General features: G+C 36.0%; 1 protein-coding gene and 7 non-coding genes across 8 annotated transcripts in view; 4 read left to right on the top strand and 4 right to left on the bottom strand.

Annotated features, from left to right (window-relative positions):
• Positions 1–637: 637 nt before the first annotated feature.
• Positions 638–719, bottom strand: TRNAL-CAG (transfer RNA leucine (anticodon CAG)). Its single transcript has one exon. It is a non-coding gene; the product is annotated as a tRNA-Leu (tRNA).
• An 826-nt stretch (positions 720–1545) lies between these two features.
• On the top strand, positions 1546–1627 carry TRNAL-AAG (transfer RNA leucine (anticodon AAG)). Its single transcript has one exon. It is a non-coding gene; the product is annotated as a tRNA-Leu (tRNA).
• Positions 1628–2007: 380 nt separating this feature from the next.
• On the bottom strand, positions 2008–2089 carry TRNAL-UAG (transfer RNA leucine (anticodon UAG)). Its single transcript has one exon. It is a non-coding gene; the product is annotated as a tRNA-Leu (tRNA).
• Positions 2090–3604: 1515 nt separating this feature from the next.
• On the bottom strand, positions 3605–3686 carry TRNAL-CAG (transfer RNA leucine (anticodon CAG)). The gene has a single exon. It is a non-coding gene; the product is annotated as a tRNA-Leu (tRNA).
• Positions 3687–7140: 3454 nt separating this feature from the next.
• On the top strand, positions 7141–7222 carry TRNAL-UAG (transfer RNA leucine (anticodon UAG)). Its single transcript has one exon. It is a non-coding gene; the product is annotated as a tRNA-Leu (tRNA).
• A 380-nt stretch (positions 7223–7602) lies between these two features.
• TRNAL-AAG (transfer RNA leucine (anticodon AAG)) lies at positions 7603–7684 on the bottom strand. The gene has a single exon. It is a non-coding gene; the product is annotated as a tRNA-Leu (tRNA).
• An 826-nt stretch (positions 7685–8510) lies between these two features.
• On the top strand, positions 8511–8592 carry TRNAL-CAG (transfer RNA leucine (anticodon CAG)). The gene has a single exon. It is a non-coding gene; the product is annotated as a tRNA-Leu (tRNA).
• Positions 8593–9264: 672 nt separating this feature from the next.
• LOC136985583 (elongation factor-like GTPase 1) overlaps positions 9265–14690 on the top strand; it is an 84155-nt gene continuing 78729 nt past the window's right edge. Inside the window, exon 1 of the mRNA XM_067282902.1 lies at positions 9265–9404. The gene's annotated coding sequence lies outside the window, so the exon portion shown is untranslated. The remainder of the gene's footprint in view (positions 9405–14690) is intronic.

Here is a 14690-nt window from a genome sequence, read left to right as displayed (position 1 = left end):
AAATTTTTTAAAATAATTTATAAATTAATAATAATTCATATTAAATTTGTATATTTTTTAAAATATAAAATTTCAAAATTTCAATTTTTATTTTTTTAACTTGATAGCTTTTATTTAAATTTCAATAATTATAGTTGATTATGATCAATATTTTTTCCGAGGCGAAGCGGGATGTTTTTAGGTTTGGCAATTTCGGGTATTGTATATCTGCATGCGACTACACCACTCATTGGCTTTACGCTGCTTGCTTTGCATCCTACAATCTACACCGGCCACAAGTCGACAAGAGTGTGGTTGTCACACAAAAGATACCCAGGAGAGAGGAGGATAAACAATTTTTTTCTTTTTAGCATCCACTTAAATCTTTATTAATTAAGACATTTAATTTTGAAACATCGCTTAACCCAGTAAGCCTGTTTCTTGAAAGTTTGTATTAAACTAAACCACTTTCTTTAACAGCTTACACCCACCAAGCTAATATTTCGATTTCGCTTCTACAACGTTCGTTACTAAAGTGTTGATATGCAAAACAAATTTGATTTTAAAAGAGAAAACGAAAGACCTAGGCATTTCCAAAGTAAAAAGCAAAGATCTCCAGAACTTCATCAAAACGAAAAAGCACTTAACGAAGTGATATTGGCAGGGGTGGGATTCGAACCCACGCCTCCGAAGAGACTGGTACCTGAAACCAGCGCCTTAGACCGCTCGGCCACCCTACCTGCTCGTTGCAACCGTGCTCCGGTTTCGTTCTTCAAACAGGATTGTGCAATTGCCTAAACGTTGAGTTGCGCACTCATATATCCTTTCGTCTATGTGTCCGACGTTTTCTTTTCGCTCGCAGCGACCGAAGCAGTCGACTACTCGTTCGTCTTCTCCTGACTTCAATTACAATGCGTCCGTCGCTACTTTGAATATAGCGACTTTCTTTCGGATAATTCCACACACCACATACGGTGTTTAATTTTGTGGGTTGAATACGGATGTGATCGTTTTGTTTTCAATGAAAACTTTCGTCGTTTCTTGCTTTTGTTTTGCGCCAAATTTCACACGTGAGCTCGACCACTTTCCGCGCGAAAATTCGAACGATTTTCCACCAAAACTTCCGCATTCTGTCAACTCCTAATCTGAGTTTCGGTTGCCTTTGTGCGCGTTGTCCATGATCCAATACCAGACAGTATGTGTGGTCACATAAGACCAGACATAACTTTCAGTTTGGCTGGGTATACGTTGAAAAATCGAATTACGACAATTGAAGACCTAAAAAATAACGATTTCCAATGATGTAACGATGGACGGCGCGTTTCTGATGAAAATCCTGTCTATTTTTCGGGCGCTGTTTGCGAATGCGATCGATCTCCGGAGATTACAAACATTTGTTTAACACGAAACGAAGCCGAGGCCATATAGTCGCAGGGAATTAATTACTCGTAGTCAATTTCTGTGGCAAACGCTTGGCTACTATAGAAGAACTTAGCTAGTCCATGTCTTTTCGAAAAGTGTCAGCCAGCATGCACAGTTACAATTTTGGTAACGGGTTGGGTAGTCGGTAGGGTGGCCGAGCGGTCTAAGGCGCTGGTTTAAGGCACCAGTCTCTTCGGAGGCGTGGGTTCGAATCCCACCCCTGCCAGTTAACGCGGTTTTTTTGCGTCGATGTATGAAAATCGAATCGTCGCTTTGTCACTCGCTTTTTGTCGATTCGTACAAAAATGGACGAACGAAGAACGATGACATTGCTATGTTTGCACAATGCGTTTATTGCAATCGATACTCGCGTCGACACTACATCCGATTCGCGCTTAGAAATCTAAGTTTATCGAAAAGATTTCTGAAGCGAATGCGAGTTTTACACATTACGGTGGAAAACTGAAATAACAGAAACGTTTACAGACAAACTGTTTCTGCGTGCTTTTCATCATCATTTGTTTAACATGATCGTAAAAATGTTTAATACAAATGAGGTGAGGGTAAAAAGAAAGCTTCGCGTTACAAGAATGCGAAAAAAACGTATGGCAGGGGTGGGATTCGAACCCACGCCTCCGAAGAGACTGGTGCCTAAAACCAGCGCCTTAGACCGCTCGGCCACCCTACCGCTCGATCGTATTCGACAAATGCCGCTTCAGTTAAGAAGAAGGCAAGTAGATTTCGGCGTTTCTCCTAAAACCTGGTGTGCGCCGACGACAGCAGACAACAGCCAACGTGAGGCTAAAGAAATCAACGACACTAGCGCATACAGTGGGTGATCACATTATTACAGCCACTTGTTAAAGCTGACAAATAATCAGTAATACTGTAAACATTTCAATACAAAATTCATAACCAAGTCTTATTACTATTTTTTGGTTCTAGCAGATACTTACACGTTTCAAATTAGTTGATTATTTTATCGTTGGCAACAATAACCATTAATAGCACGCCATTTTGCGATAATGCTGTCATTGAACAGTTTGTCGCCGTTTGAGTACTCGCTGCTTAATTCGTAGCTTTTGTTTTAAAAACATTTTATTGACTTGTTGTGAGGATAATATAGTTATTAAGGTATGTAATGTTTAATAGGATGTTATAATGCCCCTTTATATAAAAGTTGTTACAATTATGAGCTTTTCATTATTTTTAGGTTATTTTAGTCATCGGGAAAATTAATGACTTCATCCCTAGGAAAATTAGTGAACTTAAAACTCTCATTTTAAATACTGAGCATTCAAATAGACAAATTGCATCAATTGCAAGCGTTTCAAGGGCTTGTGTTGATAGAATTAAGAAGAAACTCGACACTGATGTGGATTTAATTTCGAACCGAAAGGGGAAATGTGGCCGAAAAAAAATTACTACACCCAGAGATAAGCGTCAAATAAGAAATATCTGTATGGAGAACAGAAAGACACCTGAAATTTCAGAATGCTAATATAAATATATCACCAATGATGATCACTCACTGTAATTACCTCAGCTGACAGTTTCATTTGGTAGTTTTGGATTTCGGTTAACTATATTGGACACTAGCGCAGGATACACTTCAAAATGTGCAGGATACTGCCAAAACTGAATTGTGTCAATTGTAAATTCAAATTGTCTCATGAGTCATCTTAATTCAACTGCTGCAGAACAGATGATGTGCTCGGCATTGCTTCTTTTGCTAGAAAACATTTGTTAAACAATAGTTCACTGATGAGTTAAGTTTTTGCATAAGATCTGAGCGGCATTTCACTGTTTCATACAGTTTCTCGCACGAGTCTCAATTGCGGTGGCATCAAGTTACAACGTTACATTTCTCCAGAAGCATTGTCTTCAACGTTGCAACAGTAAGTTGAGTTTTCTCCTTTGTACATATAGTTTACACAGGAGAGAACTCTCCAGTGGGTTTATTAGTCATAAAGAGCTGTCTATGAAGCTTCTTAGATATCACTCTATTGAGGTGCCGCATTGGTCTATTGCAATCGATACTCGTGTATGGATTGCAATAAACACATTGTGCAAATGTAGCAATGTCATCGTTCTTCCATTTTTGTACGAATCGACAAAAGCGAGTGACGACAGCGACGAGATAAACCGACGATTCGATTTTCATACATCGACGCAAAACTAGACGTAAAAAAAGCATGTTAACTGGTAGGGGTGGGATTCGAACCCACGCCTCCAAAGAGACTAGTACCTGAAACCAGCGCCTTAGACCCCTCGGCCACCCTACCTGCTCGTTGCAACTGTGCTCCGGTTTCGTTCTTCAAACAGGATCGTGCAATTGCCTAAGCTTTGCGCACTCATTGCGCCGTTTCAGTTACCAAAATTGTTTCTGTGCATGCTGACTGACACTTTTCAAAAAGACATGGAATAGCTAAGTTCTCGTATAGTAGCGAATCGTTTGCCACAGACTTATAATTCACCCCCAGAGAGTATTCGGCTGACATTGCGCCTTATATGATATACTAGCTTCGTCGTGTCAGCAAATCTGGAGAGTCAAAAGCCCCTTATCTTCATGAGGATGTCCCTCATGAAGATAATTCGTTACGTCATGCTCGTAAATCTGGACTTAAGCTGACGTTAATTAATTAATAACCAAAAATGGACATGATCATATGGACATGATCAATAATACAAAATAAAAGATATATTTCTAAACTTACACAGTGTTGCCTTGCTTTTACGCATAAAATCAGCTTGCTCCAGCTCGAATAGTCAGTTTTAAATGACTAGTACGGGTATACGCATACGGTACATTGGGCATTTGCGACACTTTCTCTTTTTTCGTCCGGGTTGCTCTTTTCCTGTTCTGCAAATACTGCATAAAAGAAACTAATGAACTATATTTGTTTATTTTCTCATGCAACCTTTTTATATAGTTGTTTGTTCGTTGTATGTTCACCAAAACCACATTCCTTGTTTTACAAGCCAAGTTAGGATCCAGTGCAACCAGTGTCATGTGGTAAGAGCACTAATCCGACGTTGAATCATAGAATTTGAAGTTTTTCGCATAACGTACGATGCCTTTTTTTATAGTCTGCTGGCGCCGCTTCTGTTTATTTTACTGCAGTAATCATTGAGTAAATATAACATCACTCCACTTGTCTCAAGATGTATAGAGACAAGATGTGCTCATTTGGACAATTTTGAATTCGGCAAACTTTTGACGTCATAGCAATATGACTTGTTCTCATATATTATTTTTATACATGTGGAAAGATTGCTTGCTTTTTATTATTTAAAATTAATTAATTATTTTTTTTCTGAACTATTCATGAATTGAAATGTGTGTATTTGTGCTTTATATTTTAAAAATTTCTCCTATAGAATAAAAAGAGAAGTCATCGTTATTGTTATTTTTTAATAAATTTATATGCCAATGTACGAAGTATGCTGTTGCTGTATGAAACAATTGTATGATATACAAAAAACTACGAGAAATTGTAAATGAAACCATGTAAGCTAATACTTCATGATTTTCTAAAAATTAAGACATAAAAAAAACATGGATACACTGATGTCGTCATACTTTTTTTTTAACTCTTTCCGCTCTGTGAGCACTAAGGGGGCCTCTTTTAGCAAGTCTATTATGGGTTCTGCTAGGCCCACAATGGGGCGGCCGGGTGGTTAGGGACGGGGCCCGACATATCCGAACGGACCACCCTCTGAAAAATTCCTGGAGATTTTTCGACCCGTTGGGATTCAATTACAGTTCCCCAAAGAAATAGGCTGACACCTTGACTACTCGGCCATTCAACCGTCTAATGATAAAGGAAATCCAAATACAGTACATCATGAATAAGTTCAATAAACTTTATTCCAGATAATGATTTGTAATTCTCTTGTACTCTCTTATCCAATAAAAATTTATTAGATTTCTAAAATTTGTGAATATGATAAAAATTATAATGTGCTTTATTAAACTATATATGAGAAAATAAAGTCTAAATAAAACTGTTAATGTGTAGATTGTTTAATAAATAAACATCGGTTTAATGGTTTTAAATAGTAAATACTGCGTAGCACGCTAAGAGGCGCGCGGTCTGCAACGGAGTTCGTAGCACTTCACAACGGAGAATGCGACGAATGCGGAGGCGAACGTTTTTTTTGACAACATTTTATGCGTATGGTTCAGTCAATTCATTTTTAAGACCTAGCCTAAACCTAAATCATTATTGATTTAGGTTTAGGTTAGGCTAACAATTGAATCGGTGAGTGGAAAAACTGTACAACTCCAAAATCCTTGTTTTGTGATAAACATAAAAATGTGTTTTGGGTAAAAAGTGTACTGTACATTTTACCAATACCTTGCCAAGCAAGTTTCATTAAGTGCATGCTGAGAAGCTGTACAGCCAAAAACAAAACTTGGAGTTCTACCGCTTTTCCAGTAAATATTTGTTAAACGTAAAAAAAAAGTAACTCATTTTAATAAGAATGCCTTTATTACTGATTATTTACATAATATGATGACCTAGAACTGTAATGATTACATTATGATTCCTGCTGATCTTCATTGCATGTCTCCCAAGACGTAATATGATAGTAAAATTCCAAGATTTTGCCACTCATATACTTCAAGACTTTTTTTATATCATTGATCTTCTTCGCATTGATTGGTAATGGTTTCTTGTAGGCTGGTTCGTTTGGAAAAGTTGGAGTGACGTGCGGCTTGAGCAGTTTAAAAGTGTTTGTATGTAGTACTCTGATAAAACGACTAGCAGAAATATAACCTGGTGTAGAACTGTCATAGATTAACTGACTGTAGGTTGAAACTGAGAAGGTTTCATTATTTCCTTGAACAGGTGATTTGCAGGTTTTTTTTAATAATAGTTTGGCCACCAGCTTTTGAAGTCAGTTACATCTGTATATTTGATTACTGATACTGTAAATGGCTTTAATTTGCAATTGCTTCCAACCATGTGCTGATAATCTTCTAATAGATAAATTCGATCATGTCTTCTTATGACTCGTTTGACATTTCCAAAGGCTCTGTCGCATGGTAGGAAGGAGTGTCCACGAACAGGGAAATACTGAAAAATTGTGCGAAAATGCTTTGTACAGTACAAGATATAATAGAAATCTCAAAATTGTATGATTACGATTCTGCCCTGGACAAACAAACAACACTGATAATCTTCAACGACGTTGCAGGTTTACAGATATGTCTGTGCATGTTGACCTCTAGCGGCAAGAAAAAGAACATATGATATTGGGTGAAAAAACGTTATAACTCCAGGAGTTATATCGTTCTTCCATCCAATAACATAACAGGTAGCCTCGTAAATGCGTACACAGTGTGTTAGTTATATTTCTGTTCAACTCATCAGGAAGGCCCACGTTTAAATGTGATTTTGGCTATCTCAATTAAAAACTGACAATTTTAGAGTTTTACTGTTTTTCCACTCACCGATTCAATTTGAATTAACAATTGTCACAATTCAGTTTTGACAGTATCCTGCACATTTTGAAATGTATCCTGCTCTAGTGTCCAATATAGTTAACCAAAAACCGAAACTACCAAATAAAACTGTCAGCTAAGGTGATTATGCGCTAGTGTCGTTGATTTCTTTAGCCTCACGTTGGCTGTTGTCTGCTGTCGTCGGCGCACACCAGGTTTTAGGAGAAACGCCGAAATCTACTTGCCTTCTTCTTAACTGAAGCGGCATTTGTCGAATACGATCGAGCGGTAGGGTGGCCGAGCGGTCTAAGGCGCTGGTTTTAGGCACCAGTCTCTTCGGAGGCGTGGGTTCGAATCCCACCCCTGCCATACGTTTTTTTCGCATTCTTGTAACGCGAAGCTTTCTTTTTACCCTCACCTCATTTGTATTAAACATTTTTACGATCATGTTAAACAAATGATGATGAAAAGCACGCAGAAACAGTTTGTCTGTAAACGTTTCTGTTATTTCAGTTTTCCACCGTAATGTGTAAAACTCGCATTCGCTTCAGAAATCTTTTCGATAAACTTAGATTTCTAAGCGCGAATCGGATGTAGTGTCGACGCGAGTATCGATTGCAATAAACGCATTGTGCAAACATAGCAATGTCATCGTTCTTCGTTCGTCCATTTTTGTACGAATCGACAAAAAGCGAGTGACAAAGCGACGATTCGATTTTCATACATCGACGCAAAAAAACCGCGTTAACTGGCAGGGGTGGGATTCGAACCCACGCCTCCGAAGAGACTGGTGCCTTAAACCAGCGCCTTAGACCGCTCGGCCACCCTACCGACTACCCAACCCGTTACCAAAATTGTAACTGTGCATGCTGGCTGACACTTTTCGAAAAGACATGGACTAGCTAAGTTCTTCTATAGTAGCCAAGCGTTTGCCACAGAAATTGACTACGAGTAATTAATTCCCTGCGACTATATGGCCTCGGCTTCGTTTCGTGTTAAACAAATGTTTGTAATCTCCGGAGATCGATCGCATTCGCAAACAGCGCCCGAAAAATAGACAGGATTTTCATCAGAAACGCGCCGTCCATCGTTACATCATTGGAAATCGTTATTTTTTAGGTCTTCAATTGTCGTAATTCGATTTTTCAACGTATACCCAGCCAAACTGAAAGTTATGTCTGGTCTTATGTGACCACACATACTGTCTGGTATTGGATCATGGACAACGCGCACAAAGGCAACCGAAACTCAGATTAGGAGTTGACAGAATGCGGAAGTTTTGGTGGAAAATCGTTCGAATTTTCGCGCGGAAAGTGGTCGAGCTCACGTGTGAAATTTGGCGCAAAACAAAAGCAAGAAACGACGAAAGTTTTCATTGAAAACAAAACGATCACATCCGTATTCAACCCACAAAATTAAACACCGTATGTGGTGTGTGGAATTATCCGAAAGAAAGTCGCTATATTCAAAGTAGCGACGGACGCATTGTAATTGAAGTCAGGAGAAGACGAACGAGTAGTCGACTGCTTCGGTCGCTGCGAGCGAAAAGAAAACGTCGGACACATAGACGAAAGGATATATGAGTGCGCAACTCAACGTTTAGGCAATTGCACAATCCTGTTTGAAGAACGAAACCGGAGCACGGTTGCAACGAGCAGGTAGGGTGGCCGAGCGGTCTAAGGCGCTGGTTTCAGGTACCAGTCTCTTCGGAGGCGTGGGTTCGAATCCCACCCCTGCCAATATCACTTCGTTAAGTGCTTTTTCGTTTTGATGAAGTTCTGGAGATCTTTGCTTTTTACTTTGGAAATGCCTAGGTCTTTCGTTTTCTCTTTTAAAATCAAATTTGTTTTGCATATCAACACTTTAGTAACGAACGTTGTAGAAGCGAAATCGAAATATTAGCTTGGTGGGTGTAAGCTGTTAAAGAAAGTGGTTTAGTTTAATACAAACTTTCAAGAAACAGGCTTACTGGGTTAAGCGATGTTTCAAAATTAAATGTCTTAATTAATAAAGATTTAAGTGGATGCTAAAAAGAAAAAAATTGTTTATCCTCCTCTCTCCTGGGTATCTTTTGTGTGACAACCACACTCTTGTCGACTTGTGGCCGGTGTAGATTGTAGGATGCAAAGCAAGCAGCGTAAAGCCAATGAGTGGTGTAGTCGCATGCAGATATACAATACCCGAAATTGCCAAACCTAAAAACATCCCGCTTCGCCTCGGAAAAAATATTGATCATAATCAACTATAATTATTGAAATTTAAATAAAAGCTATCAAGTTAAAAAAATAAAAATTGAAATTTTGAAATTTTATATTTTAAAAAATATACAAATTTAATATGAATTATTATTAATTTATAAATTATTTTAAAAAATTTTCAATTTTTTTAATTTTAGCCACCAGAGGTGCTATGTGAAGATTGCCATTTTATGTCAAGTTTGTAAGCAATATCGTGTTATCAACATGTGGAATTAAATATAAACTTAGATAACATTTTATAATTTGTACAGCTTACCGTATTGTCTTTCATTTACATCATAATTTATTAAAACGTAAGTAAAATTACCAGTTACCAGTTAATATTTTAATAGTAACACTATTTATACTTATAATTTTTACAATTCTGATCGTAATTACATAAACAAAACTTGAAAACAAAGTTGTAAATTAAATATATAAAGAGGTAATTTTTAAATAAATTATATTCCATGGAAAAGAAACTATTTACAAACTGTTAATTGTATTTTATATGTAAACTTATATTTTTATAACATTTTCAGATAAAATAATAAATCATAATAAAAATTTCTGAAAACTGAAGAAAATAGCTAATAAATATTTCTTTGATTATTATCATATTGTATGTCAGCAATCAGAAAATGTTTCTTAAATTTTATATTTTTCTATTCTGCAAATTTTTAATTTATCTGCCTTATTGGCTGGAAGAATGTAATTTATCCAGTCTCACAGTGACCAGAGCAGTCGACTACTTGTTTGTCTTCTCCTGACTTTGATTATGATGTGTCTGTTGCTACTTTGAATATAGTGACTTTTGGATAAATTCCACACACTGGATACGGGTGAATACGGATTCCGTCGTTTTGTTTTCAATGAAAGCTTTTGTCGTTTCTTGCTTTAGTTTTGCGCCAAGTTTTACGTATGACTATGATGACTTTCTGTGATTTTTCCACTAAAACATTCTTTTGAGTTCTGTCAACTCCTAATCTGTGTTTCAGTTGCCTTTGTGTGCGTTGTCCACGATCCGATACCAGACGGTATGTGTAGTCACGCAAGACCAGACAACTTACAGTTTGGCTGGGTATTCATTAAAATCCATATACTGAATTTAGTATATAGATGTACAGTTTTGTTATCTTTTTATAATATATCCTTTTATATCATCGGGTTTTTTTCTTCATTTTTCATTCTTCCTGATGGTTGCTAAGTTATTCTTAATGCTCATTGTGGGTTCGGCTTGGTGAACTATGATGAGGAATGGAGCTTTGCATATCTGGATCACTTTGTCCTTGAAAATTTGAACCTAGCCTGATATGAACTAAGGTCCCTAAAGCATTACATTACATTAAAAGAGTAGAAAGGTTGTCTGTATGTGCACAGACTTTACCTCTAAGAAATTAGAAATTGAAATTAGAAGAGGAAGTGATAGTAAGTAGGGAGGGAAAGATTGAAGGGAAGTGTCGGATTATTGGCATCTTCATCATAATTGTTGAACAAGTAAAAATACAGTTACACAACAAAATATGTACAGTGATACAGTATAAAAACAAACATGACAAGTTTGCGTGTGTAGGCAAGTGTGTACAGTGAACGGGGGATATCAGACACAATGTTTTAACAAGTACAAAGTATGCGATTTATGACCACTTTATATATATAATTTATACAAATACCGACGCTCAATAAAGGGGTGGAGTATTATTATATAAAGTTAGATATAGAACAAAACATGAATATTAGTTATTGATATGGCTAAGTTGCATATTTACGTGGTTAGTGCTGTAGATTGGGTTGGCAAAGAGATAAAACATTACAAGATTTAACATTAAAAACATTGAAGAACCTAGTAGATATAAACTCAGTGGGTCTAATTTGCATATGCACAGTACAGTCAAATCGCAGGTTGAACAAATCGGGCAAGTAGCCAGCCTACCTTAAATGATATCAGCCAGTCTATCATTGGTCCAGATGTGAGATGTAGCTGTGGCACCTAGCTGTGGCATCTTGCTGGCTAATGGAATTTGTGGGCCTGAGTTTTTTTGTGTTGCGTATGAAATTCTTCATTTTTGTCCATAGTTTTTTTGTTATCGAGAATGTCAGTAGGATTGGCAGGCCAGTTGAGTCCTGTTTGGAGACATTCTTTGAAGAGTTCTGCACGTTATTGGTTGTATTTGTTGCAGCTGAAGAGAAAATGTAGCGCATCGTTTTCACTCTGTCCATCACAACACAGGTTGCAGATGCTATCGATCTGCTTACCAAAACAGTGCAGGTGTGATGCGAAGTTCCTGTGTCCTGTAAGGCACTGGGTCACCTTTGCATCTGGGCTGAAGTATTTGGCTTTTTTAAGATGTGCAAGGGAAGGTATAAAGTTGTGACATATTCTTCCTGTATCAGTGCAGTCCCACTCCTTCTGCCACATATCATTGGCTATGTGTTGTAGGTGATGTTTCAGGGAGATTGCAGGTAACTTCTTGTAGATGAGTTTTGAAGGTAATGTGCAGGCTAACTTGGCCAACTTGTCAGCCAATTCATTACCTTTGTGGCCCTTGTGAGCTGGGATCCAACTAAACTGTAGGTTACAGTTTCTTCCCAGGTTTTGACCAGCCTTTATCACTTCAGGAGCTAGAACAGATGAGTTCTTTTAGTAGTTTAAAATGTTAAGGGCCACTTTACTGTCTGTAAAAATGTTAATGTTATCCTTATAATATGTATGGTGATTGTCTATGTGTTGGATTGCCTTGCAAATGGCCCATAGCTCGGCCTGAATGACGGTACAGTGGACCAACTTAAGGTGTGCCTGGTATGTCTGTGACCGTTCTTATGGAGGATGACAATACCAGTCCCTGTCCCATGTTTGCTCTTTGAGCCATCAGTATATACATACCAGTTAGTGCAATTGTGCATGGTTTTATCAAAGTTCATGTTTACTTTGTAATTGTTTGTTACTTGGGTGCTGTTGGAATTTGTTCTTTGTGGGGATTCTGTCCAATTTAGAGTTTTTGATTTGGTTTACAAGATCCAGGCAGCCTTCTGGAAGACCATTGTTAGTAACATAATGCTGTATTTTATTGCCCATTTAGTTATTAAAGTCAGTTTTAGTGAGGGACCAGTACCAAGCCATGTAGTTTCCTTGGATGTGTATGGGAGTTATTCTGGCCATGACGAGGAGGGCATTAGTGGCTGCTGTCCTATAAGATTTACTTATTTTAATTACGAAGCTCCTATGTAAGGAGAGGAGTTTACGTCGTACATAGTGTTTTTACTTTTTTGGTCATGTATCTTTCTTCCTGTCTTTCATCACTTATTGAAATTGGGGCCTGCTGGAGGGTGGTGCAATTGATCTCAAGACCTCACGAGGCCCGCAATCCTGTGTGATCCAATCTGTGAAATTAAAAAATTGATCATTTGTTATTCACTAATTTAATGTATTTTCTCTAGTCTATATAATGGATGATATTTTTACCATTAAAATATTATTTTGTTGTTTGAAACTGTTTTTTATTATTATTATTATTAAAAGGACTCGCATTACAACTTTGCACTGGGCCCGACTTTTTTTCAGATTGGTCCTGATTGAATGGTATAGAAAAATTATTGATATTAACTAAATACTCACATTTCATTGCTAGAATGTTTCATGAATATAAAAAATTTAACAATATTTAATGAAACAATATTTTTGTAAATTCAATGTATCTTAATTATATACATTTATCTTTGCAAACAAGTTTTTTAAGTATAATAATAGTATAATAATCATTGTAATATTAAACATATTCTTTATTTTAATATATTATCATCATAACCTATACACTATTTTTATATTACTTGTTATACAAGTTGATGAATAAAATATAGAACAATAACTGTTATTATCAGTTTTACCTCTGTATCTGATAATAATAGTTATTATTCTATATTTTATTCACTGTTTTCTATATATACTTGTAATATGTAGAAGACAGTGAATATAGATCTGTGTTTATGTATGTGTTTTAATGAATCTAAAAATTCTAATAAATTCTAGAAATACTGCTATAAATCGAACAACCCTATACTTTAAAAATATTATTATTTGAAGTGTATTTGGTAAAGATTAATAAATGAAAAAAAAAAGTTGAGATAATGGGTCTTTTATATTAGAGACTGCATAAATCTATTTTGTGAAACTATTTTAAATCATTTATTGAAAATCTTTATAGAAAAATCATGTTTTTAATTTTTATATACAGGATGAGTCAGTAGTAAATAAGTTGGGAGGTGATAGTATGAGTCATTGTAAGCAAAAAACTTTGTATGATATGGGTATTAGTCTTCTTAGTTTTGGAGATACAGCTGTTTGAACGTTGCTCACATACATAATAATAATGAATGATGCATGTGTTATATTCACAAAAAAATGTTCAAAAATTGAAATGTGAATCTCAATACACTTTACAATTGAACTTTGCATTCCTGTTACTATCAGTGTGGCCAACATCTGCCTCTGGAAGATGCTGTGATGCAACTGAAATTTTGCCAACATGATCATCACTGAGTAACTCAGAAATGACACATCATCTTCAGACAGAAGTTGTAAAGTGTGTTGAGGCTAATAGTTTAATTTTTAAGCATTAGTTGAACACATGTCTATCATTCATTACTATTATGTATATGAGCAACTTTTAAATAGCAGTATCTCCAAAACTACTGAGAATAATACCCATGCTAATTTAAAGTTTTTTGCTTATAATGACTCATACTATCATCTCCCAATTTACTTTCCTCTTCTCTTACACCCTGTGTATATGAACATATATATAATAACAATTACTAATATTTTAAATGAATGTATAAATAAGCATATTTATACGAAATAAATTGGTTAATTGTATCACTTCATTTGATTAACTTTTTATCATATTTCATTTACAGTGGAACCTCGCTTAATGAGCATAATTCGTTCCAGAGTCTTACTCGTAATGTGAAACACTCGTTAAGCGAAACAATTTTTCCCATAGAAATTAATGTAAAATACGATAATGCGTTCCATGCTGAAAAAATGCTCAAATGTTTTATGTGTAATGTTTATTCAAAAAAAATTGTACAATATACACTGTTAAGGAGCGTGAATCATCATCATCTTTTCTTCTAGCACAGAATGAATCATCCTGGAATGAGAATTTGATTTGCAGAAACAAAAAAGAATCACAGCTAATATGTTTGATAAACACTCCAAACGATATGCCAAATTCTTGAGTTATGTAAAGGTTATAATTAAATATTAGAAATTAATTAATTTGACTAGAGGTAGGCAGTTGTGTTTCCATCTCATATTAAATTTAATAATTATAAATAGTTAATTTTTAATCCAGACATTTCTAAAATTTAATTTGGAATCGGTCATTAAATTTAATAACCCAAGAATTTGGCATATCGTTTGGCATATTTTTTATATAATGGACAATGGTTATTGATGTTTATAATATGTGTGAACACAAGTTTGGAAAAATATGTGATCACAAGCAACACTAACATGATAGCGGAACAAGTGCTAAATACAGACTGATGGAGCATTCTGCATGCACACAATTCGGGACTTCCCCTCTCCTCATCACTTA

This window comes from Centruroides vittatus, unplaced genomic scaffold, assembly GCF_030686945.1.
Source record: "Centruroides vittatus isolate TY-2023 unplaced genomic scaffold, ASM3068694v2 contig_971, whole genome shotgun sequence".
Taxonomy (NCBI): domain Eukaryota; kingdom Metazoa; phylum Arthropoda; class Arachnida; order Scorpiones; family Buthidae; genus Centruroides; species Centruroides vittatus.
This window is presented reverse-complemented; position numbering and strand designations above follow the sequence as displayed.